General features: G+C 46.0%; 1 long non-coding RNA gene across 1 annotated transcript; it reads right to left on the bottom strand.

Annotated features, from left to right (window-relative positions):
* Positions 1-17,826: 17,826 nt before the first annotated feature.
* On the bottom strand, positions 17,827-24,418 carry LOC109280278 (uncharacterized). Its single transcript, XR_002086526.2, has 2 exons — positions 24,318-24,418; positions 17,827-17,983 (listed from the first exon to the last, which is right to left on the bottom strand). It is a non-coding gene; the product is annotated as an uncharacterized LOC109280278 (long non-coding RNA).
* Between the last annotated feature and the right edge of the window lie 1,402 nt (positions 24,419-25,820).

The following is a 25,820-nucleotide window of genomic DNA, read 5'->3' as shown; positions in this document are numbered from 1 at the left end:
GGATTTATGTTCAGAAACCAGCCCAGCTGGGAAGCAGCGTTATCTGGTATCATCACAGAAGGCGCCCGCAGCACAAAGAGATCAAACGATCCGACCAGAGTCACAAAGGCATCTAACCCAAATCCTGGTCCTGGATTTAAGCACAAGACTTCCTTCCTATCTGATCCTCACTTAAAGGAGTTTGCTACGGTTCTGTAACATGCAGAATTCTCTATGGGATTCCTAGATAGAAGAAAACCCTCCGCACCCCTCCAAACCAAACCACCCATGTGATATGGAGGCAGTCAGTCATCAAGAGAAAAGACTCTAGAGCCATGCAGAGTGGTCCAAATTCTGCTTTCAGCAACAGGGGCGATGCTCCCTCATTGATTTCGCTGGGAGGTGCACCCAGCTATGTAACACACGGTGTCTGGACTAATCGTCTTCTCTTCCTTCGGCGATATCTCAATTAGAAGCAACTCCCTACATGGGATGTTAGTACCCCATCTAGGAGTGGAACAAAAAAGAGGTCTAGCTTTAACTGCAATTATACCAGGTGAAAACAGGGAATACCTTGATTGCCTTTGTGCCACATCCCTGTTCTTTATGATTCTTTCAATAAAACTGGTTTGGAGGCAAAGAAGTGAACTGTCATAGAGATATGGGAGAGCTGAGTTCTGGAAAGCCCTTGGGTCTCTGTGTTGCCATGCCAGGATGAAGCTTTAGACCAAAAAATGTCCAACTGTAGTAAGATAAAGGAAAGGGCCGGGCACAAAATGCAGTTAAGACTTGGAAGTGGTTTAACGTAACAGAAGCCAACTTCAGTATCTGCTGCCATCCACTACCCAATTTGTTAAAGCTGATTTTGCTAAGAGTGCAAGGGAGAAAAGCCCTGTAATTTAAATAGACCTTTCTGACTGTCAGTTAGATTGATTACAGTTTTCTGCAAACAATACATTTTTAAATAGTTCTTTATAGAGTTTATTTTACTCCCAACATTTCCCTCTATTATAAAAACCTCCAAGTAAATGCAATCACATTTCTATTCACTGTCTCTCAGAAGTCTCCCTCCCCTCTTTTTCTCCAGCCACCTGTTAGCTCTTCCTCTTCTAAATTTAAGTCCCACAGCTTTGTTCTATAACCTTTCCCTTCTGGCCTTCTGCCCTCATTATCCTAATTCTGTTGCTGCCGCACTGAAACTGCAGGCTTTTTTTCAGCCAGTCAATCAAAGTTTGCATATGGAAGCCATTTCTTTTTATCAAATGAATTTGTCCTCATCCCACCTACGATGTCTTGCCTTGCACTAGAAATGCACAATATGCCCCACAATCTATCCTGAGTCTGGTTTTCTGCTACCTTAACTTGCGTGGTCATCTAAACTAGTGAAAGTAAGTGTAAATGCACTGCTATTTTGATTGGCTGGTATTTTACATCCACATTGCACTTGTGTAAATGACTGCATGAAGTGTAAGATTTTGATGAATCAGGTCCCCATGCTGAATTCTACCACACTAAATCCATATTGCAAATATATATATATATATATATATATTACTAGCATACCGGGACCTAACAGAAGAGTCAAATGCAAGTCACAGTAAATGATTCTTCCACGCTGTTCAGCACCAGGCAGGACCCATCTGGAGTACCATGTTCAATGCCCTTCACACTTCAAGAAACGTGGAAAAATTAGACAGAACCCAGAGGAAAGCATTAAAAAGGGATTAGCTAGAAAACATGGCATGCAAGAGGAGAAGACTGAAATGGGACAAGTGTCCAGGTATAGTAAGGGTTGTTACAAAGTGGATGGCAGTCAACTGTTCTCTGCATCCATTGGAAAAGAATGAGCCTAAACTTCAATAAGAGAGATTTATCTTAGATATTAGCAAGAATTTTCTGTATGTGACAGTGGTTAAGCTCCAGAACAGATTATCAAGACCATTTGTAACATCTCCATCACTTGAAGTACTTAAGTGCAAATTGGACAGATTTGCTTGGAATGGTTTAGGCCCAACTTGAGCAAGGGGTTGGACCAAATAGTTTCATAGTAAATAGGGCTGTAAAGGACCTGATCATCAAGTCCAACCCCTGCCAGGGCAGGAAAGAGTACTGGGGTCAAACGACCCCGGAAAGGTGTTCATCCAGCCTTTTTTAAAGACCCCCAGGGTAGGAGCCAGCACCACATCTCTCGGAAGTTGGTTCCAGATCCTAGCCGCCCTGACTGTGAAGTAGCGCCTCCTGATGTCTAGTCTGAATCTCCCCTCTGCCAGCTTGTGACCGCTATTTCTAGTCACTCCTGGTAGTGCTGGGGGGAACAGGGACTCCCCCAGTGCCTGCTGGTCCCCTCTGACTAGTTTGTAACAGGTCACTAGATCCCCCTCAGCCTTCTCCTGTGGAGGCTGAACAGGTTCAGGTCCCATCGCCTCTCCTCGTAGGGCCTGCCCTGCTGCCCCCGATCATGCAGGTGGCCTCCTCTGGACCCTCTCCATGCTGTCCACATCCCTCCTGAAGTGCGGCGCCCAGAACTGGACGCAGTACTCCACCTGCGGCCTGACCAGTGTCGCGTAGAGGGGGAGGATCACCTCCTTGGCCCTTCTCGAGATGCATCTGTGGATGCACGACAAGGTGCGGTTGGCCTTCCTGACCGCGTCCCCACACTGTCGGCCCATGTTCATTTTGGCATCAATAATGACCCCAAGATCCTTTTCTGCCTCTGCGCTGACGAGAAGGGAGTTCCCCAGCCTGTAGGTCTGCTGCTGGGTCTTCCTCCCTGGTGTAGCCCCTTGCACTTGTCAGTGCTGAACCCCATCCTGTTCTCATCCACCCACCCCTGTAACCTGCCCAGGTCCGACTGCAGCCTGTCCCTCCCTTCTAGCATACCCGCTTCCCCCCACATCTTAGTGTCATCCGCAAATTTGAACAAGGTGCTTTTCACCCCCTCGCCCAAGTTGCTGATGAACATGTTGAACAGCGCGGGTCCGAGGACCGAGCCCTGAGGGACCCCACTGCCCACAGCCCTCCATCCCACTGCCCACATGACCCCCTGAGGTTCTCCCAGCCTTATTTATCTATAGTAAATTAGGAAATTTGTTAGCAAAGGAAACATGGCTCGAGCTAATAAAGTCCTGTCCAGGCTTCTGTTAGCTCAGGCAGAAGGCATTTCCTTTTTGGCTGTCTTGCAACTCATGAACCAAAAAGGATCCCTGCTCTGTTGTTGGCCATAACGGGATGCAGCACACGTGCTTCGCAAGCTCAGTTTCTGGTTAAAGACTCTACTAACTCATGACACCTGCACCAATATCTGACTGCTAGTTGGCAGACACAAAAAAAACCCTTTTGGAAGAAGAGCAGATTAGATGCTAAGTGTATTGTACAGGGAAAAGAAGGAAAGATTGCTTTCAAATAATGGAGTCATGAAAAAATGGCTCTGAGTCAAGAATAGGGCAGTTCTAATGGGAGAGCTTTGTCAGCTGTCATTTCTGAACTAGGATAAAAAACGGAGTAAATTCATGCCACTAAAAAACAAATATGTTACTCCAAATCCTTCATTTTATTTGTCATATTCTCCCCACAGCATCTCTATCTATTGCATGCTGGATGTACTGGGGCTTCCTAGTCAGAAGTTAGACCAGGAATGATTATTATTATTTCATTGTTGATCCCGGATATAGCTTATCTGCAGACAGAGAGAAACAACTGTTTGGAAGAAGGAGACGGAAACATAATGGAGAAATAATCTGTTGTCTTTAGGGAGGAAGAACAATCTTAGGGCTTATGCAGAGGCCTAGGACTCAGGAGACGTCAGAGCTCAATTTCCTGTGTAACCTGTGGCACACCATTAATTCTTTGCATTTCAGTTCCCCATGCATACAATAGGACTTCCTCTGCCTGTCTCCTCTATTTAGCACATGGGCCATTTGGGACAAGGCTGTCTCTTACCATTGTGCACCAAGTGCCTACAACCATTTGGCTCCCATCTTGGTACCTCCGTTAGTGATAACTTGGCTAGTTGCACAAGATGCCAGGAGGAAGCACTGAACACAAGCAAGTCGAGTAACAATGTTCTTCTTCCTCATCTTTCCCAAACATAAGGGCAGCTGCAGTGAGATCTGCAAGCCTAGGGCCATGCAACCCTCATAAGCAAGTGAGATGAGCTGCTTTCTCCACCCTTCGTGAAACACCATTTAAAGTTAAGGTATCCAGGTTGTAGCCACATTGGTCTAGAGGCAAAAGGCATCAGAACTCGTGGCCGAGATGATATCTTTTATTAGAGCAAATCAAATAAATAAAGAAATTTTTTTTGCAAACATCTACTTGGTCTAATAGAAGCAATCACCTCAACCACAAGTTCTGATGCCATTTAAAAGTGAAGAAATCCATCGTTTTCTACCCAGGTGAAGGGCTTTTGCTTGGAAATTCCTAGTGTGTTTTAGTACAGGTTGTAATTTCACATGGCCTCATGATAAAGCGGGACAATTCAAATTTTACAGATTCACACAAGTTTAGGGCTGGAAGGGACCTTGTGAGATCATCGGGTCCAGCCCCCCTGCTCTGGGAAGGAAAGACCGTTGGGGTCATAGTTTCATAGATGTTAGGGTCGGAAGGGACCTCAATAGATCATCGAGTCCGACACCCTGCATAGGCAGGAAAGAGTGCTGGGTCTAGATGACCCCAGCTAGATGCTTATCTAACCTCCTCTTGAAGACCCCCAGGGTAGGGGAGAGCACCACCTCCCTTGGGAGCCCGTTCCAGACCTTGGCCACTCGAACTGGGAAGAAGTTCTTCCTAATGTCCAGTCTAAATCTGCTCTCTGCTAGCTTGTGGCCATTGTTTCTTGTAACCCCCGGGGGCGCCTTGGTGAATAGAACCTCACCAATTCCCTTCTGTGCCCCCGTGATGAACTTATAGGCAGCCACAAGGTCGCCTCTCAACCTTCTCCTGCGGAGGCTGAAAAGGTCCAGTTTCTCTAGTCTCTCCTTGTAGGGCTTGGTCTGCAGGCCCTTGACCATACGAGTTGCCCTTCTCTGGACCCTCTCCAAGTTATCTGCATCCCTCTTGAAGTGCGGCGCCCAGAATTGCACGCAGTACTCCACCTGCGGTCTGACCAGCGCCCGATAGAGGGGAAGTATCACCTCCTTGGACCTATTCGTCATGCATCTGCTGATGCACGATAAAGTGCCGTTAGCTTTGCTGATGGCTTCGTCACACTGCCGGTTCATGTTCATCTTGAAGTCTACTAGGACTCCCAGATCCCTTTCCACCTCCGTGCCACCCAGCAGGTCATTCCCTAGGCTGTAGGTGTGCTGGACATTTTTCCTCCCTAGGTGCAGCGCTTTGTGCTGCACCTAGCAAGGCGTGCATCCACTCTCCTTTTGAAGATCTCCAGGGTATTCGAAGAATTCAAATTCTTCAAATTTGAACTTGAACGTGTGATTTTGGAGGGGTTGACGAGTACAAGTGGCTGCATTGACACAGGTGGGTTTTGCTCGGGGTGTTTTGTCTCACTCGAAGGCAAAGAGCCCAGCTCAATATGGACCGTCTGGTCTGTGAGCAGCACAGCTCTGACAGTGTCTCCCTTGCAGAATAGCTAAATACAGTTTTCATATTTGAATTAAAGCATTAAAAAGCTGGAACCCTGCTATTTCACCTAGATAGTAACACAGGAATACAGCACTGGAAGGAGTCCCCTGGGCCACTGAGTCCAGCCCTCTCCAATCATAGTTATATTGACTGTGGTGAAAGCAAACTGAACCCTTTCATGATCAGAGGCTTTTTTGGCCTATTTCGGTGTGCAGCTGAGTATTGACTGAGAACACAGGAGTATGGATGACACTCCAAGCTTGATGAACCGCTGTGTTGAAGAAAAGCAACTGCAGGGTAAAACTGTTGAAACACAGCAGGGAATGAGGTCCACTCTAGTATAAAGTGATACTCAATCCTATTTTCCTGGAACTGGTGTCTCACTTGCTCGTTTAGTTTTAACACTGATCTCCCAGGGTCTTGAAAACTTCTTGAGGGCATCTGAAATGTCCTATTTCTCTCTCCCTCCCCATTTCAATTACGACCTTCATGTTTCTTTACAACTGCAGAGTGCCTGTTTCTGCTGTTTTGCACACTCTTCCTTCACTCTCATCGCAGAGCGGGCAGGCGTTGCAGGCCAACCATTGCTCCAAGCCCCAGCTGGCCATGCCTTGTCAAGAGACAACACTGCAATGTAAATCCAAAGGCCGGTCACTTCAAAACCTCTGCCTTGCCTCTGTGGAAGAGGGTGAGCAGAGTCCCCTGTCACCCACCTCCTCTGTCCCTAAGTTTGCTAGAGCCCTAGTCAAGAGAGAAGTGAAGGAACAGGAGGCACAGGAAGGGAGAGGCTGAGTTCAGCAGATCAAAGAAAGGACATGCGGACCACAGGAATACTCTGGGCAGACTACTACGACCTCAAGAAATTTAGGAAGCAGCACTGATAGTCAATGGACCGCTATCCCCTCTTGGTTTCCTTGTCACCTGCTCAGGGAGCCTAAGAGATGACCATGTCAACTGGTCTCTTTGCAGGTAGGAAGACACAATTTAGCTTCCCATATCACCTCTGGAAGCAGCCAGAAGACTTCTGTTGCCAGCATCTGCCCTAGCAGGAGGACTTGTATTGATTTTGAAAATATGGTCCTCCCACTGTGGGGGCACGCAAGGGAAGATATTTTTAACATGCCAAAGTAGCTGGCATAATACCAGCCATAAGTTTAATTTTGTTCTCAATCCTGCTTGAAGCCAAAATGAGTCATCTTCCCCATGAAATATGAATCTGCACACAACACTAGCTGTTAATTACCTTTCCTGTCTCCACTAAAGAGAGAAGTGACAACTTCAACCTTTCTTTGGGTGAATATTGTGTACGCTCACTCTCACCCCCCACCAGCAGATCTGTTGCTGTAACTCAAGTGGCACTTGAGGTATTCATTCTAGCTTTTCAATAGCAGTCACAGCCAATGATCTGAAAAGGAGGAGCCAGCTTAAGGAGACTCAAGCCATTCTTAATTACAAAACAAAAACAAAAGCAGGCCTCACTCCTACCCTCTTTTTATCCACCCAGGCAAATCATTCTGGTTGCTAATACAGTCACCATAGCTGAGCCACTGCCATTTGCACAGTCAGGTGTCATAGCTGATGTCAGCGAGTTAAACAGGATGACATTTATACCATGCATGTTGTCATCTATTGGATGCATGCCTGTCCTACTATTCTGGAATAAAGTCAGGCCCAGGCACACAACCCCAGCTCCACAGTGCTCACAGCCCAGGCACCTGGGAAAACCAGCTCTGTCTTCATCCTCCTGACTTCCCCTCCAGTCAGCGGCTGTGCATTCACCCTGGCCAGACTTGTTCCCCTGCCCTCTGCTGAGGCCATCACCAAAATACCCCATGCTATGCTGTCCCTTTTCTCCAGGGCCAGGTGAGTCAGCCAAAGCAAGCACCCAGGTTATAGCACTGCCAACCCCAAATATTCAAAAAAGCATGTCAGGGGCTTCCCCTGCACAGCATGAAATTGGCTTAAAATCATGACATTTTAAAAATATGATGTATTATGGGACTTCTTCTTTTGCCTTCTGGTTCTTGAACTTTCAGAAAGCAGTGAGGTCATTGCTTTCTCTGCAGCTAGGAGAGCTAGACACTTACTCTGTCCAATTAAAAACTTAGATCATCATGTAATCACCCATCTCTAGGAGTCAGGGCTTCATGTAATCACCCATCTCTAGGAGACAGGGCTTCATGTAATCACCCATCTCTAGGAGACAGGGCTTCATGTTATCACCCATCTCTAGGAGTCAGGGCTTCATGTTATCACCCATCTCTAGGAGACAGGGCTTCATGTTATCACCCATCTCTAGGAGTCAGGGCTTCATGTAATCACCCATCTCTAGGAGTCAGGGCTTCATGTAATCACCCATCTCTAGGAGTCAGGGCTTCATGTTATCACCCATCTCTAGGAGACAGGGCTTCATGTAATCACCCATCTCTAGGAGACAGGGCTTCATGTAATCACCCATCTCTAGGAGACAGGGCTTCATGTAATCACCCATCTCTAGGAGTCAGGGCTTCATGTAATCACCCATCTCTAGGAGACAGGGCTTCATGTAATCACCCATCTCTAGGAGTCAGGGCTTCATGTAATCACCCATCTCTAGGAGTCAGGGCTTCATGTTATCACCCATCTCTAGGAGTCAGCGCTTTAAGTGAAACATATAATACTGTGAGACTCATGGGAGCATCATGAGAGCTAGCAACACTGAGGCAGCAGAGAAAGATTTGGTTGAAATTCAACCTTGTGCAGAGAAAGCAGAACATCTATCCAATGTACAAGCTGTAGGCATGGCCTAAGAACTCAGTGTTTTATAAGCTTTGCACTGGGCCTGTGAATGGGGGAAAACTTTCAGCCATTTAGGGAGCAGTACCAAAACCACCCAAAAGAAAGAGAATGATTCCAGGCGTGGTTATTTGGATGAATGCAGGTTTCATTACTGAGGAACATATACACCCTGAAAGGGCTTTGGTAACATCCCGTGTAACGCCTTGAGTTGGCCACATATAGATTACCGAGCTGGAAAATTATTTTGGACCTAAAGTATCTGCACTTCAATTTTATGGGTAATTAAACCTGATGTGCTGCCATTCAGAAAGCAATTAAGACCAATATATAGACTGCAGCGTCCCCACTCACCAAGGGATGAGGAGGAGGGAGTAATGGGATTCATAGTGCAGACTGTCTCTTTGAACTTCCCTTGCAACTCTAGGTCCCTTCATCAACGGGAGCCCAGCCAGGCAGAATGGGGGGATATCTGCTCGGCTGCCGTTTCCATGTGGAACCAACAGGACAAGTTTGGAGAGGTCACGGTGCAGTTTGGAGACCAGCCTGGCCTTTTACGCTGCATCTGGGTGTCACAAATGCTAGACGAGGTTGTGTGAAAACGTCAAATCCACAAACACAAATAATATAGACGGACCGTAAAAACCCATTGGCCAACATCCATGCCTAATCAAGGCTCTTGAATCAATAGTTAAGTACCAACATGCAATATAAAGAAAGCAAAAGGCACTGAAATATACGGCCTAATCTTCAAGAAAGTCATTATAAAAATATGAGGTGTTATTTTCAAACACCAGTCAAGAGCTGTTTTGCTCGGACCCCCCAACTAGGATATCTAGGAGAGTAATACCGGAGTCAGGACCTCTAGGGATGGATCAGATCTCATACCCAAACTAGGCAAGGACTCAACTATCCACATGGAGATATTGCACCAAGCCATTTCTCATATTGCCATCACAATAAAAGCACCTTTTCAGCTGGAGAAGCTGACCTCTTGGTTGGTACCTTTCATTTTTTTAATTTCCTCTCCTTTAGCTGTTATTTTTATACTATGATTATTTGAATGCATCAAGTTGCCACTTATTTCAAGACTGAGCAGCTTAGAGATAAGCCTCAGCTGGGGAGTTGCGAATGCTTTCTGCATCTCTAAGTACCACATACTATGCGACTACAACACAGCAGTTTGTGCTGGCAGTGAGATGCTCAAACAGCAAGTTTCCAGAAGAAATACTTCTCCTTTGGAGTCAAAAGCAAGCTCGCTGAGCACATAAACATGAGTTCCCAAGACTTTCACCACCAGAGGATCAAGGAAACATTTACTGCCAAAAAATGCCCCCAAAAACTAGCCAAACTGGAAAGGCACCCTTATACCTACCCATATTTGCCCACTTTAATAAGTTTCTGGTCATCAGAAACAATCTAAACACACTAAGTACAGAAGAATGGGAGACTCAGTATCCTGCGTATCTGCCAACTCCATACATTTCTTTTCCTCCACTGAACAGAAATCATATTGTGACTCCAGGAACCACCTTCTCAATGAGTGTAAAAATCAATACAATCCATTGACTTCAATGGAGCTATCCCATTTCACACAGTTGGGGACCGGGACTGCGAAATGCAGTAACGAAGCAAGAAAGGCTCTGGCACAAACAGTGAAAGGATTAATCTAATCAGTGTACAGCTCACATCTCTGTGAGCAAAAATAATGGGCTTGTTCCTCTCCCCTGCCTATATTCACCTCCTTTCTCGCTGACAATTACAAAATCATTGCAGCCCAAGCTGCTTCAGGGCAGAGAGTTACTGCATCTTAATGGCGGTGTATGCAAAACGCCACTGCTACTTTCTGGGGGCTTCTCGATGGTTTAAAACTTTTCAAGGTGCCATGCTCTGAATTGGCAGCCCTCAGCTGCATTGGCTGGTGCCGTTTACTCTCCAGCCCACCGCAAACAAAAGCAGCAATGCATCAGGATTTCTGACAGGCCAAGCCTTCCCCAGCACGTAGGCATGCTAGCTAGCACTGCTGGGATGTGTTAGGAACTGCCTAATCCATTGATGGCTACAGGTCTCCTTGCAGCTTCATGAAACACCAGTCTCAGGAAGCTAGAAGTGAATTATCTCCCTTAGCTCTAGTGCCTCAATTGAGCTGGGAGTCATTAGGGCTGGTGCTAATAATCAATAAACAGCTCCTATCCTTTAGCTCACAGGTGAGGAATAAGGGGGAGCAGGAGCTTCTGGACTTTTGCTAGCAGGGGGATAAGAGGAAGGAATTCCCTTATGGCTGACCAGCTGTTTAGAGGCAGTTGCATCAAGCTCTAGCTCTCATTCCCTAATGCCACCTGAATGTTGCATCCTAAAATGACAGCAACAGCCATTCCCAGTAGCATGGAAATGCATGGTCTGCTGCCAGCATGTAAGTACATCTCTGGCTCACTCTGCAGAATCTGCAAACAAGGCATCAGGGCTGCGTAACCCCAAGAGGCCTGGCATTTACCATGTACCATAGCCAGGTGCCGTATGGATTTGGCTCGATGGTAGAGTCACCCTGGAATCTATGGCAGGGGAGCAAGTGGCTCAGTAAGGCTCCTTGAGGAGACCCTCTCATAGTAAAGGATTGGTTCCTGTCCTTTGCTATGCCACGTCACAGCATGAGCTTTGAGGGATCTGAGATGAGGAAATCATCTCTCAGGTGAAAGCAGTAGAGAAGTCTGCAGTGGCCGTCGTGGGATACACTGACACGGTTAATCAATTGCCTTCTGCTTGTATTTTGCTAGCCTAATTTGATCAGCTAACACAGAAGGCTCAGTGGGGAGGAGAAATGCTTTAAAAAAAAAAGGAGAAAAAAAAGAAAGCAAAAAGGGCAGAAGCTATACAGACCACAGTCACTGTTTCTCTAAGGCTTGGGAAGATAAAGATAGATATGGTCCATTAGTGCATCAGGTCTTTCCTTCTCTCTACTCTGCTTCATACCTATGCCTGATCACTAACGACATCCATCCAGGCTATTAATTTATTCTGGACGCACATCCAGAAGATATGGAGCTGAGATGTTAAAACTTTTGGACAGCTTTAAGCTTCATAAGGGCATGCTCACAAATGCTGGGAATGACTAGTTGTAGACTGACAATTCAAGGCTCCAATAGTTTGCCCTTAGAGGGGTAGGAGAAGGTAGTAGCCTTCTCCATCGAGATGGTGACGCACCAGTGTCACCTGGCTGGGCAACCTCTGGAAAAGTCCAAGTGAGCAACTAATACCTTGAGCGAAGGTAGCAAAATAAGACAGCATTAGATGCAAAGCTATGGAGCCAGAAGGATTTTTGTTCTCAGGATTGTTGTTTGCTGTCTGCATACAGGAGACTTGATAAAATGGATGAAATGAAATAACCACAGCTCTGCCCGGAGCCAGCAGCAGGGTGCTGCAGAATGGGATCCCTGATGTGGAGGGTGGGTGGGCAGAGCTCAGCGACCCTAGAAACTTCCTTTATAACAGTCAAGAGAAATCTACTGCTCGGATACTCGGGCCGCATCTCAGGTGGCAAGTCCTGGCTCTCAAGGCCTATGTTTTATTCCCTCCATATGCAAGCAGGGGCATTCGTCTGCTAGGCACAGCCAGCAAGCAGGGCAGGACGGATGGGAATGACTGAACTCAGTAACTCTGGCATGTCGTGATTCCTGCAGCATTCATCTCCTTATTAATCAATCTCTCATAACCTAGTTTGTGCCGAGATGCTCTCGGGGCTCCTTTTCTGATGACTAGGACTGGGAAATTCTCACTGTCGCTGTCACATATGGTTCTGACGGCACCATCTGGGCGATGTGCCCTGTTGTAACTGTCACATTTGCTTTCAGAGCCTGCCATTTCTGCCATCATCCAATTTTTAGCTGAACAGAGAGGTCTGCTTTTGGTGAGAGAAATTGTTGGCTCGTTCCCTCAACAGGGGCAGGGGAGGTGGGTCTGCAGACGAAAAGCAAAAAGAGAGGGGAGAATAAAAGGAGAGAGAAAAGCAAATGCCTTCAAATCACTTGGATTACCAGTATGTAGTTTGACCACTGGAAAATTAGTTTTGTATTTACATTCTTCCCTCCCACCACAAGTTCTTGCTAGGAAAAAAGAAAGGAAAGGTTATTCCTCTTTTGGCCCTAACTGGAGGAGCATGGAGCATGCACACTTTGACCCTCTCATCCATTCAAAGCAATTGTCTCATATCTTTAATGAGAGACGCGTCTCCCAAAGTCAGGAGGTGCAGATGCTGGTTGCTCGCTTTGAATTTGTATTTCTTTACCAGGGTCTGAGGAGGCCTATCCTTGTTTGATAAGATATAACGAGCTTGACATCCACCTCGAAGCTCCAGGAAAAGATTTGCTCCTCACTGTACCAGTGGGTGATGCGGTTGCTAGAAGAGCTTATGGCAACAGCAGCTGCTAAGTAGCTGTGTGCTTGGGCAAGCTCCCGGCAGGGGACTGGAAGTATTGGAAGTGGGAAGGAGAGTCAGGAGAGATGGACAGCTGGATCCAACGGAGGTCAGCCCTGGTGACTGGACAGTCGATATCCTGTGGCAGCTCTTTGTGAGGAACTCAGTGAGGTTCCCATTGAAGAGGTTGCCTGACTGCATTCGCACCTGGGACCAGGAGAGTTGGACTGAGCTAAGTCATCTCCTCCTTCCCCTCACTCCTTTGAGGTCGAGGCTGGACGGGGCAATGTAGAGAAACTTCTCAAACTGCTGCTGTGTCAAGTAAAACACCACACCCATGCCTGACACTCTCCGTATGGCTCATATTTTCTGCATTTCTCGTTCCCCGTTGCTATGCTTGTTTCCCTGTAGCATGTAGCCTGGAGCCCAGTGGTGCCCTGCGGGATATCCCGATGCAATCCCCTGGCCTTAATGACTGTGGCTAAACTACCTCCTGCATTTCAGCCACTGGCCTACCCGTGACCCCCAAGCAGATGAGGGAGGCTACAGAGCAGGCTTGAAAGCTGGAAGCTAAACCCAGCCATGTGCAAATAGGCTGGGCAGGATGGGCCTGAACAGCTGGACAGAGCCCTAAAATGATTGCTCCACTCCAGTGAACATCTTTAAGCTTTCGTTGCAGCGAACATGGGTGCCTGCTGGAGGGGAGCCTCTGGAAGACCTCAAGCATGGGATTATGTGGGTGGCTTCAAGTGTAAGAAAAGGAGCTCTCCAAAGCAGTGCTCCAGGAGAGAACCTCTCTGAATGCCTTTTGCTTTCTCCCCATTAGTAGGAAAGCTCCCATCCTCCGGAGGGTCTTGGGAGGAAGACTGCTTTTTCAAGAAGCAAACATATCACCTCTCCCCGACACGCACGCCTTCCCCCCTTGATAGCCCCTAAAAGCAAGAGGTGACAAATGCTGGGTTGCCTTGCAAAAGGCCCTGGGGACTCATTCTGCTGACACCTCTGCCAGGTGACATCATGACATGATGACGGGTTTAAAAAATTAAACCATGCCCAAAAACCATGGGGGCACTTTTGCAATGATGCATAGACGGGCAACACAGCGACTCGCGAGATGCCACATCCTCACATTCTCTCGTTCGACAAGAAATGGATTTTGCTGGTTATTGAATCTTCAATGTGACAGAAGACAGGGACTCGGCAGCACTGCAACACTTCCCTTTGACTCTGATGTGTTACCAGAGGTGTGGGGTGGGGTGTGGGCACCCAGGGAGCTTGGCACATCAGTTGTGGGCCTGTCCCTATATCACAAGGTGCCCAGAATCCAGGGAGCGAAGGTGGATGCTTTCAAAAGGAACAGGATGAGGATGGCAAGCTTTGGCCAGTGAACTTCTCAAAGGTGGAAGGACAGAAGAACTTGCCTACCGATACCTGGCTCTTCCTAGCTCCCTCCAACACAGCCAGTGGGTTAACATTATAGTCCATCCTGAAACACCTGGCATTCCTTCGCGCCACCCTCATCGCTTGACGACAGCATCCCGCAAGCATGTTTCCAGCCTTCAACCACCGAAGCGGCGTTGTGAACGGCTGCCTCCTCGCTCCCAGCCCCAGCCGCTGTAAATCATACACCGGAGCAGTGCTTAGGAGAAGGCATCTAAATCACAAAATAAAACAGGTCAGAGTTGCAATTACGATCAGTGAAGCAGGCATCAGTATGTTGTGCATAATTAAAACGACTGTAGGACTTCTCTATAAATATCAGCCAGAAAAGTGTCTCTTTCTGTGTGGGCATAAAAATGAGATGCAGGCAGCCGTCTGCTTCTAGTGTGACACCATGACCTTGGAACAACTTTACTTCCACACCACAGCAATTCCCCTTTTGTCCAGACCTTTGATTGTGGCCCTTGTGCCATTAGCCACAACCAGGTCTTTGCAGCAATATACAACATCCAGTAAAGATCCAGAGACACGGAAAGTTCACTGGAGCTTTCTAAAACCTGCAGCCAAACAAGTTCTGCTTTGCTCCTTTAAAACTCCCAGGCTGGCTTTGATACAGAATCTACTCGAGATGACAGATGGATACCACACAAAGCTTGTCTAACACACGTCTTTAAATATTTTATTTACTGCCCATCAATCTTCTGGATCAGTGCGGCACTCTCAACTTCTTCAGCGGCAACAGAGCAAATTTTTTTAGAGTGTTTGCTTTGGCTGCTTCCTGGAAAATAAAATATATTTGCACTCCTTCAGACAATGCAAGGATGGTGGAAATGGAATTGTCTACCGGGCGCCTTCTTTTAATCCCACCTTTGACTTAACACTATTCTAACAGTTGCAGAATTATTTACTTCAAATGTCTGAGCTGGGAGTAGTTGAATAATCACACCGAGCCGCTCCACATCACCCTTTGTTCTTGCTAGACAATGTGATTCCACCGAGTCTACCATAGGACCCGTGCCCACGGGGGATTTATAAATCCAGGCGTTTCTGCGAGTCGTTCACCTCTCGAGATGGCAAACACGCATCTGACTTGCATTTCAAAACAGGAAACAGGCTAAGCACATAATTACTTCAGGGAATCATTTAAAACATGTGCAAAGAGTAGTATGAGATTTAGTCACCCAATTCTGACTTTAAAGGGAGCTGCGAAGCTAAGACTCCTTCCACACTGGCCCTTTGGCTGTTTAACAACTGTTATTACCAGAGTTAAATTACATGAGAAGTCATGGCAGCTGGAATCACACTACCACCCTTTTATTTTTGCTTTGTAACTGTATTGCACAGGTTCATTTCAAGACAGGAGTTCACTGCAGCATTGTTACACATGGGTGAGTATGTAATGCAGGTTACAGAAGCTAAGTATATATTAGCAAGGTGAAAACATCGTTCCAAAGCCTGGGTTAAAGCAGTGGCGGCCAAGATTTTTAGCAGATGTGTCACAAATTAGCCCTGCACCTTCTCTAGTGTCTTTCTGATCCCCTTCCCTTACCTGACCTACTGCTCTGCTTTCTGCTCCTGTGCTTTTTGCTCCCTTGCTTGGTCTGCTTTCTGCTTCCTGCCCCATCTGCCACTGTGCTGCCTGTCCCCTCCTTGCTCTGTCACGTACCACGCGCACGGGCTGCCTGTGATACTTGCAGTACACTTGCCACAGGTTGGCCAACCCTACGTTAAAGGTTAGTGGCACATTATTTAGGTACAAAGCATGGGACCCATACGCTGAGCACGTGGGCTGTTGAGGTGGCCAGTTAAAGCCCCCTGGTATTGTTCCTGCTGCCTAGCTCTAGATGGGGGATGCAAGGGCCCGCATAGAGGTAGGAGGCCTCTGAGCACAGGCTGGAGAGAAGCAGCTCATGTCCTCTGCTCAACAACCTGTACATTTAGTTCCTCTGGGCCCTGCCTGCCAGGATCCTTATTTGCAGAATAGCAGGATTTGTAGTTAAATATGCCACTGCTGGAAAATGTCCTAAAGGTCTCCTGGTGCCTGTAGGTTGTCCAGCACCACAGAGCTGCCAGGCTGATACCCCCAAGATTCATCCCAATGTACATGCATGGTGCTATCACTTTCCAGAGACATTTTGCAAGCAAGTTTCTTGCACAAATGTTTGCAGAGAACAAATAAAAAGGAGCCTTGGGTCCTACAGTAAACATATGCTTGCCTATGACTTTCTGTAGTGGTTGCCCAGACCTAGCAAGGGCACAAGTTGACTGTCTTGACAAGGAAGGCCCCGACTCAAAGCACAGAAGCATAGGCATAACTTTAATCATGTCATTAAATCACAATAACTTCATGTGACATGGCTGGAAATAGGCTTAAGAATCTACTTAAATCAGTGCCGAGAGTTTTGTCTACATGGGGGAGTCTGTGGGGTATGAATTTACTGGTGTGCTACCTCCTGCACACTGATCTCCCATGGGGACACTTAGCATGTAGCAGAAATGCCACTGTAGATAATGCTTTAAATAATGCGCATTAAATCTAGTAATCTCCGGGTGCTTGTACAGGAGTGTGGAGGCTGCTCCAATGCACTGTAATTACAACGTGTTGAAGCAGACTCATTAATCAAGTCTGATGGAGCGTGGCAATTACCATGCTCCAGCAACCACCTACATCTTGTGTATCAGCGTCCTGATGCTCAGTGCCGTAGCAAGGGGGAGGCGAATGGGGCAACTGAGCTGGGTGCTGAAGCGAAGGGGCACCACCAGGTACTGCACAGCTGGGGTGGGGCATGGGATGGAGCCACAAGTGGCTCATTTCGGGGGGGGGAATAGGGAGAGGGCAGATCCCAAGCAAGCATGATGGGGAGGGTGTGCCCCCCAGATCTGTGCACGAGGTGAGGGTGGGATGCTGCTGCAGGCTTTGCACCAAGTGCCAGCCTTCCTTGCCATGGCACTGGCCATGCTTCAAAATGGTGGTGGGAGCACTTGAACTAAATCTCATCGAACCAGCTTTAGTTCAAGTACTCCTGCCACTATTTGAAGCGCAGGGATGCTGATACATGAGACGCTGCAGCGCTTTAATTAGAGTGGCTCTCGGAGCCACTCTAAAGTGCTGCCCCCTCAGCCCTGGAGCACGTGGAAAAGTGCCCTCCATTGTGAGGTAGTAGAAAAATGCATATTGGCCTATTTTAATGCGCATTAACAAACCAGCACTTTTTGTGATGCTTTAATGTGCATTAAAATAGGCTAGTGCACATTAAAGCGCATGTGTAGATGTGCCCTTGCTCTGCTTTGAAAGTGGAATGAAACGCTTCACATTTCCTAGACATTAAGGGTGTCCCATGTACGGTTGAATGTGCAATAGCTAGTCTGCTACAAATTCACACCTTGGCTAACTGTCCTGTGACTCCCCTGTGCAAAAAAGCCCTAAATGACAGGGCAAATAATGACAACATGAGGCTCCATCTTAATTAAACATCCATGTATTGTTTTACTGTCCCTCGTATGTCCGTCTGTCTGTATCTACCTCTGGTCTCCTGTCTTATACTTAGATTTTAATGTCTACTGAAGAGCATCCGTCATAGACCATTACCAGCACTCAGAACCAGATGAGAGTCCCTGCCCCAGGGAGCTAACAAACCATCTTAAAAAAACACTCTTTATTTCTTTCCAAGTACCAATATATCCACACGCTGCAAATACATCTGCTCAATCCTCTTTGGAGCTCATTCACCCAACCATCAGCACGGCTTCATCACAAAGCGTTCATTCAGAATCAACCAGCGATTCACATCTGAAAAGCTAAGGACAGGCTATGTTAGAAAACTTAATAAGTGAATAATGTCCCTATTAGGAGGCAACATTATATAAGAACTATTTATAATATCAGTAGGATAAAGCGATAGTCTGGTAATAGGTGACATATATGGCAATTCTTCATTCATAGTCAAAAATAAAAAAAGATGCTTTGATTGTCTGAATCACTCATTTCCCATTCAATTAGTTGAGTACTCTCTTTTTCTCCAGCATAATAGCGCAAAAAATGCATTGATCTAGCAGTAATCATATGGGACTTCCCATTATTTGGCCATTAATTATTCAGCGTGTTTCTCCCGAGGCGAGTATTTCTTGTGCAGAAGGCAAAACTAAGGTTCATCTACTTGTCATAAATAATAATAAATAAAAGAAAGAGCAATGCTTCATTTTTGACAATGCAGTGGACATATCTGCTAGATGCAGAGATGGTCAAAAAAACCCAAAAAACAAAACGAGCAAGGGGCAAAACGGTATGAATAAAAAGGCTAAGGAACCATACTGAAAATATTCTAATGCCATCAGATAAATCAATGAGATGCCCGCCGATGAAATATGGTGTTCAATTATGGCCATCCCACCTCAAAAAGGATAAAAGGCATACAAAGGGTCAGATACTAAGGGGAAAATAAAAGTATGAAAAATGATTAAGTTATCAAGGGCTTTATGTTCCCTGCTGTCAAGGTAGAGAGATCTACTTTGGGACTGTCACATTGATATTCACAACTGAACTGCTTGGATTCAAATATTCATAATAAAGCATTAAATCCACGCCAGCCGCCAGGATTTGTTTGCCAGAATTATATAACGTAAGAAAAGAATGAATTCAAGAAGATTGTGATCTGTCTGTGTACCGTTCACAAGCTGGATGCAGCCAAACATGTTGAATAAATGAATCGGTATAAATTATTTCACTATCTGAAATGTTACTCTTCTGAACAAATTTCAACAAGCTATTAAATCATGAATAACAAACACAATCCAGTATAGTGCATCCAAAAAAAAAAAAGGAAGCAGATGTTATACTTATTTTCTCGACAACTATGGACTTATAGGTTTTATATCTTGTGGGATATAAAGAATAGTGGTGCAGCTAAAATGGTCATCTACCAAAAGCAAAGTGTACAAGGCAGTAAAAACCAGGAGTGTATAACACATGATTTATTGATATGGTATGGTCAGGTCACCATTATTTTTTTCACTAAGGTGTTACACTGCTAAACCATCTGCTGGGAATTTTTGCTAATAAATTCCCTTTTTATGTTCTATCTTCAGCACCGGTATAAAGAGGCTGTTATAAGACTCAAGCAGTTTCTGGAAAAGCCAAGTGCAACTGCTCAGCCCTAGCAGAAAGGAGCACAACAGTACCTCAAATGTGCAAATGGCTTGGCAGACACCACATTTGACTAGATAATTGGATATTTATGGGATTCAAAAGGCACCAAGGTGTGCTTACTGGTCATCAGACAAGAGAGTCCAAAACACAGCTGCTGCAGGGTGCTAGGAAAACCAAACCTTGGGGGAGAGACACAGCTTCCTTGCTGAGCAGGTCTCGGGAAACCCAGCTGCCCTGAGCAGCAAAGACAGGATCTTGGTTAACTGGAGCTTGGGTCATTTGGTGCTGCCGTCTGTTGACAAAAGGGTTCCCACCCCCTCCAGTTTAGGTCAAGGAGATGAGTAGGAGTATATCCTATCGCTTGATTTTGCAGTAGGAGGACTAAGGAAAACATTTGTTCTTTAAACAAACAGAAGGTGCCCTCTCACCCTTATTTTTCTTGGTTTTCAATTAAGTATCTGAGCAGGCTTTTCTCATGCTCTCTCCCACTCTGTATAGGAGAAGCAGACAGACAGCTTTGCCCAAATGTGCACACAGCAGTGAAATGCCACACATGGGGGGAACAAAGACCTAATAACTTAGGTTACAGAGCAGTAACTATGGCAACTTACACCTATTCGGGAGTAAATTTGCTACCTGAATGATGCAGGTAGCAAATTTACTGCCGAGCAGTTACTGCGCAGTAATGCACACGTAGATGCCTTACTGCTCAGTAACCCTGTTTGCGTGGACTGACATGGGAGTAACTTTACTCCCAAGTCGATGCACGCACAGAGTTACTGCACTGTAACACCTAGACATGTAGACACCCATCTAAAAGCCTCTTACTGTGCAGTAAATTACCACGCAGTAAATGCCAGTGTAGACACACCACTGCGGCCCATGCCACCATAATCTAGTGCTCTGCTAAAGAAAATGGAAGAAATACTCTTAAATCTCTCTCTCCACAAAGTCGTATTTCCAGTGATGGCACTGATGTAGTTAGCTCGGCAGGCTCGCTTTCCAGGAGCGCTCTCCACATTTTATCAGGTCAGCTGTCTCCTATTACCCAAACTCAGAGACAGACAAGACCTGTCTACAAATACATCCCACTGTCAAAGCCTGATAACTCCCCATCTGCCATTTTCCATTCCTCACCCTTGGTGACAGAAGGCAAACTCAGTTCAAGGCAAGTAACATAAAAAAAAGCTCATTTCCTTTGAACTTATTTACAAGTTTTACCATTAAACTTGCCCACATTATGCAAGCAGCTTGCAATCTTCCCTAATTCTCTGACTTTAATTATATAATTGAACAACCCAAAAACTCATTTTTTCCAGGAAACATTAAACATTACCATCTTAATGAAATTCTTAATGAAACGGTCCACTCTGCATGCAAATGACTGGCAGCGGATTTGCCGTTTGCTTATCACACTGCTAAGCAAAAGGACAAATGCCCTTTTTTGTCAGTCACCGGGAGTGACAGTCCTTGCCAACACCCCTCCTTAGATGGATAATGCAGCCAGAATCATGGCCAGGATGAAAACAGAGGACATAATTAGGGGCGGTCAAGAGGTGTGAATGAGATAGGAACTGACCCATCGTCAATGCACTCGTCTTGGCGTTCAGTGAAGCTCTGATTCAGCAGAACGCTAAAGCATGCACGTGGCCCTAGTGAGGTCAAATGCTTTGCTAGGTCAGGGCTTGAATGACTTTGTGTGTCCAGGTTTCATCAAGGACCTGAAAACGTGGTAGCAGGCACCCTTCCCACCAGCCTCAGAATGGTTTCTCCTCCACCAAACACCATCCATGCATGGGCCAGCCTGTGCAAACACGCAACGAAAGGCTGGTCTCTACGCCTAGGAGCTTCCCATCTAAGTAGAAGATGAGAAGCAATGGATGGCTACAGACTGATGGGCAAACCCAGGAAGAAACTGCTGGGAAACTGAGCAAGTGAGCAGTGGGGACTGACAACATACGCTGGGAGCTGATGTCTCAATGCAGAGTGAAGCCAAGAGGTCGGGTCGGGGGAGACCAGGAAAGGCCTGTGAGCAAAGACAAGTAACATATGTTTGATGTGAAGGACGGAGTCACTAGATCTCATCTAAGCTGCCATCCCAGCCAAGTACTGGGAAAGCAGAAGGGCTGCCCTTGAGGAGAGGATAACATCTGACATTTATAAAGGCACTTTTCATCCTCACAAGTCCTAAAGTACTTGATTTAAATGACTTGGATAAAATCATTTGGAGAATCAATGAAACAAACTACAGAAGCCAGTGAAAAACTACTTATCTTGCAAATGTCTCCTTCTGCCCACCGATCCACCAAACCCAGGCTTGGCTCTTTAATACAACAATTCATTGCTAGAAAAGCTTCTCGTCTCCCAATATTTTTTGTGGCCTATCTTATCCAGTATCATACTTTGCAACCTTTCAACAACTAGAGTGGACCTTTGAGACATCGCAGGAAATTGTTAGGGCGTAGGGCTTATTCCACATCTGATTCCTTGGGATGAATTATGGTTCTAGGCTAGGAGTGCTGTTCTCCAAACACAAACCTTATGTTTTGTTCTTTGTCTTGTTTTCTCTTGTGGATGCCTTTAGTTAATTGATTTCTTATGTTGTATTGAGCTCTCCCCAGATAGAGAAATTCTGCCATAAATCTCCCAGGTGCAACAATTCCTTAGCTTTGCTCCGTGCCCCCTAGTTCTTATATTTGATACCAGCTCAGAGAACGAAGGAACAGCTTTAATTTTTATTCCTATCAGAAATGCATATAGCTCCAAAAGGCAACCTTGGAGTCTCTGTTTTTACAGAGAAAACAGGCCTCATTTTTACTCCTCAGCTTGTGACATTAAATCAGCCTGCTTTCCCCTCTTCTGCCACTATCACTTTCTTACTAGAGGAAAGGAGTCAGTGCTCTGTGCAGCGTCTGCAATGTTTGCATTACATTCTCTGTAATTCACAGCTCAGAATCGCAAAGCTCCAATTATTCACCCCAACATTAATTTAATTGGTCTGATTTTTAAAGTGTATTTAAGTGGCCCAATGACTCTGACCCACAGATCCTTTCCCAATTCATCACTACTTCACCACTGTACAGTAAACTGATCTCAAACCTCCTCATCGACGTTCTGCTCTGCAACTGTTCAACCTCAGACTATGACCTTGTCACATCCCAAACTAGTCTAAGCTGGACTGGGTGCATTTACATGAGATGCATTAATGCATATTAGCTTAATTTAATGTGCATTACAGGCACATGTCTACATGTGCGCACCCTTAATGTGCATCAAAAACAGTGAAATTAGGCTAATTGGGCCTAAATTTGATACCTGCAAATGCAGAGTATCAAATCCAGGAGGGCAAGAGGGCTCCATTTGTTGAAGAGGAAGGGGGGAGGGAAATAATGGGTTTTTTTGTTTCACTCGTGTGTATCCTGAGTGTCGGCAGGGGGTAGAGGGTGTGTGGGCAGCAGGGCAGGCGGTCTGGAGCGGGGAGTGCAGGAGGAGAGGGTTGGGCAGGGCCTTCCATAGCTGGTGTCCCAGCCCCTGCTGGCAGCTGCATGGCTCTCCGGGGGCCTGGGCAGGAGGTGCCCGCTGGGGTCAGCAAGTCCAGCACCATGGCCAGCAAGAGCATGGGGCACTGGTCATTGCTGGCAGGGGCAGGGCTGGGGCAGTGGGGTGCTGTGCATTGCTGGCAGGGCTGGGGCAGGAGCAGCCATGGTGCAGGGAGGCAGGGTGTGCAGGGAGGGAGCTGGCATGTGCTGCCCCTGCACCGGGCACGTGGCTCCTGGTCAGGGAAGGGTCTGTCCAGGGATCAGAGCTTCCAAGATGCTTGCCAAGTGCTGGCAGCTGGGTCTGGCTTCAGCATGGCTGCCAAGTGCTGGCAGCCATGTGGCCAGAGGCTGGAGCTCCCCCTCAGTGGCCACAGGGGCACATGGCAGGACTGGAGGGACTTGGGACCAACTTCAGCAGGGAGTAACTTTAGTCCCAAGTCTCTGCATGTGTAGACACCTGCCAAAAATCTCTTAATGCGCATTACCTTGATAGCATTACATTTAGTGCTGCTTATTTGCATGTGTAGATGCACCTACTGGGTCAGGTTTGGTAATTACATTCTGCCTACCTCAGTTTCTCCTCTGAGGTCAACTGAAAACTTCACTTCCTGTCTGAAACTGGGCAAACAGCAGGTGTTTTTGGTTCAATGACTGAATGATTGTGAGGGAAGAGGAAGAGAGTCCCAACTGAAATTTTTTTTTCATTTTCACGTTACTTACCTCTTTTGTTTAACCTTTTTTTCCTTTCAATTTAGGTCGATTTTTTTAAAGCAGCAAAATGCCATTTTTATAACAGAAAAAATCAAAGAGTTCTGTTTTAAAACCACTTAAATGAAACATTTTGGTATTTCCAAAATGAACTATTTCTCCTTGAAAGAGTCACGCTGAAATGTTTCAATATCTTCTCAACCCTCTTCCCCAATGAATGAGCCCTTAGTGCTCCAGAAGACCCCCTGAAACCAGTGCATGTCCTTGCTAACTAGTCAGTATGACTGAGGGGATGAGAATCTGGCCTTTGGAGCATAATCTGACTTGTCATTCAAAGTCAAAAGAAATCTTTCCATTGACTATAATGGGAGTTCGATCAGGCCTACAGTTTGCAAGAGCACTTTCAGAAAGTGCCTTTCATCCAGAACACTCCACACAAAAGGTGCATCATTATCCTCTATAACCCCAAGACCTTCTAACTGATCTGATGTGTGCTTTTCACCGTATGATTCATTTCACTCTCTTGGTATATTTGCTAGACATGTATTTTTGTCCTTGGCATCGGGGTTCTCTTTGTCCTTGGCACCACTTCTGTACCTTGCAATCCTTCGCAGTGGTTTTTATAAGCCACTCATTTATGCCATATTTTGTGTGCTTTCCGAGTCATTCTGAACCAAGCTGCTCCCAGCTATGTATTAAATGCTATGATATTTTATCCCCTCGCCTCCTTCCTACTCACAGAATGCAGATCTGATTTTCACGGCCGCTTGTTGCTCTCCACTGATGCTGGATCAAATCCTCCCACTTATCCGGATCTGGTCTCCAAGCCGGCTCTTTGCACACCTAAGAGGGAAGGTACTAATCTGTTAAACTTGGGGTATTAAGAACTTCCAAGCTATAGTTTTAGATTATTAAGCCTAGTAAAGTGTTGCAATCGTGACATCTGGCGCTTTAATCCGTTGCTTTCTTTACCCTACAATGGTAAACCAGTTTGAGAAAAAGATGGCAAATGTGTTCTGGCAACACAAAAGTGCTAGGAAGCATGCGTACAACCAAGCCCCGAGTCAGACATATGCCACTACTCATTTTAGTAAACACACAACTTGAGTTCTTTCTTCTATTCATTTCCCCCTCTTTTAGTATCTGTTTTACCCCATTTTTTCCCTCTGTTTATTCTTCTTCACTGCTCACTCTCTGCTCCGCATTTTCACTTGATTCTTTCAATGGATTTCCCGCTGCCTTCTATTTTTCTCTCTCACAGGGCTTCTCCTAAGCAGCACAACCCAATCCTACTAGTATTATAACTGAGTTTCTGAACCAACAGTGTTCCAGTGTATTTGGAACTGAAATGCAACATGTTCACTCATTGCTCCCCTCCAACAACTTGCTCCGTTCATCAGAAAAGGCATAACGGAGATCCCTGATGCACTAGCTCTATGCTTTCCTTTCCTTTGGGTCTTAGTTACATGCTGTAATATGGAATCAGGAATTCAATAACAGGTCCCTGTAAAGTCATATGGGCCATTCATGTCCAGTACATGGCCCAGACACCAAATACAGAGGCCTTAAAAACATGGACAGACAAGATTCTTTGGGTAAATGTGATATCTTTTATTGGACCAACTAAATAGTTGGAAAAATTGTTCTTTGCAAGCTTTCAGGTACAAACACCCCTCTTCAGGCAGAGGGAGCGTTTGTGCTTAAGGAAGCAGAGGCAGGGATGGGCAAGATAAACAGTTTGGAAAGTGTCTCTACAATCGCTGAGATCAGCCCTGGCTATGCTGGCGGCACCAGCCTACCTACCGCATATGCCTGAAGAAGAGTGTTTGTACCCAAAAGCTTGCAAAGAACAATTGTTCCAACTATTTAGCTGATCTAATAAAAGATGTCACATCTACCTAAAGAACCTTATCTATCTATGTCCTTAGACCAACATAGCTACATCCAACAACTTTAAAACCATGGAGATACAAACCTGCAAGGTTGATTTTTCTGCACACAGAGACATAAATATGGCAGCTTGGACTGGCAATGTCCTAACAGCTTTTAAGGACTGAATCCTCATGCTGGTAGAAGACCAGCTAGCACAGGGGTCTCTAAGTGCAGGAAGTAGGGGAAAAAATCGTCTTCCAGGATTTGGACCTACTCCACAGCAGTGACTCCAGCCCACAAAAGTGAGTCTGGGACCAGTGACAGTCCTCTGGTCCCGCCTCACTCCCAGTCCATCCCCACTCTGTCCACA

This window comes from Alligator mississippiensis, chromosome 9, assembly GCF_030867095.1.
Source record: "Alligator mississippiensis isolate rAllMis1 chromosome 9, rAllMis1, whole genome shotgun sequence".
Taxonomy (NCBI): domain Eukaryota; kingdom Metazoa; phylum Chordata; order Crocodylia; family Alligatoridae; genus Alligator; species Alligator mississippiensis.
The sequence above is the reverse complement of the archived record's forward strand: the minus strand, read 5'-3'. Positions and strand labels throughout refer to the sequence as shown.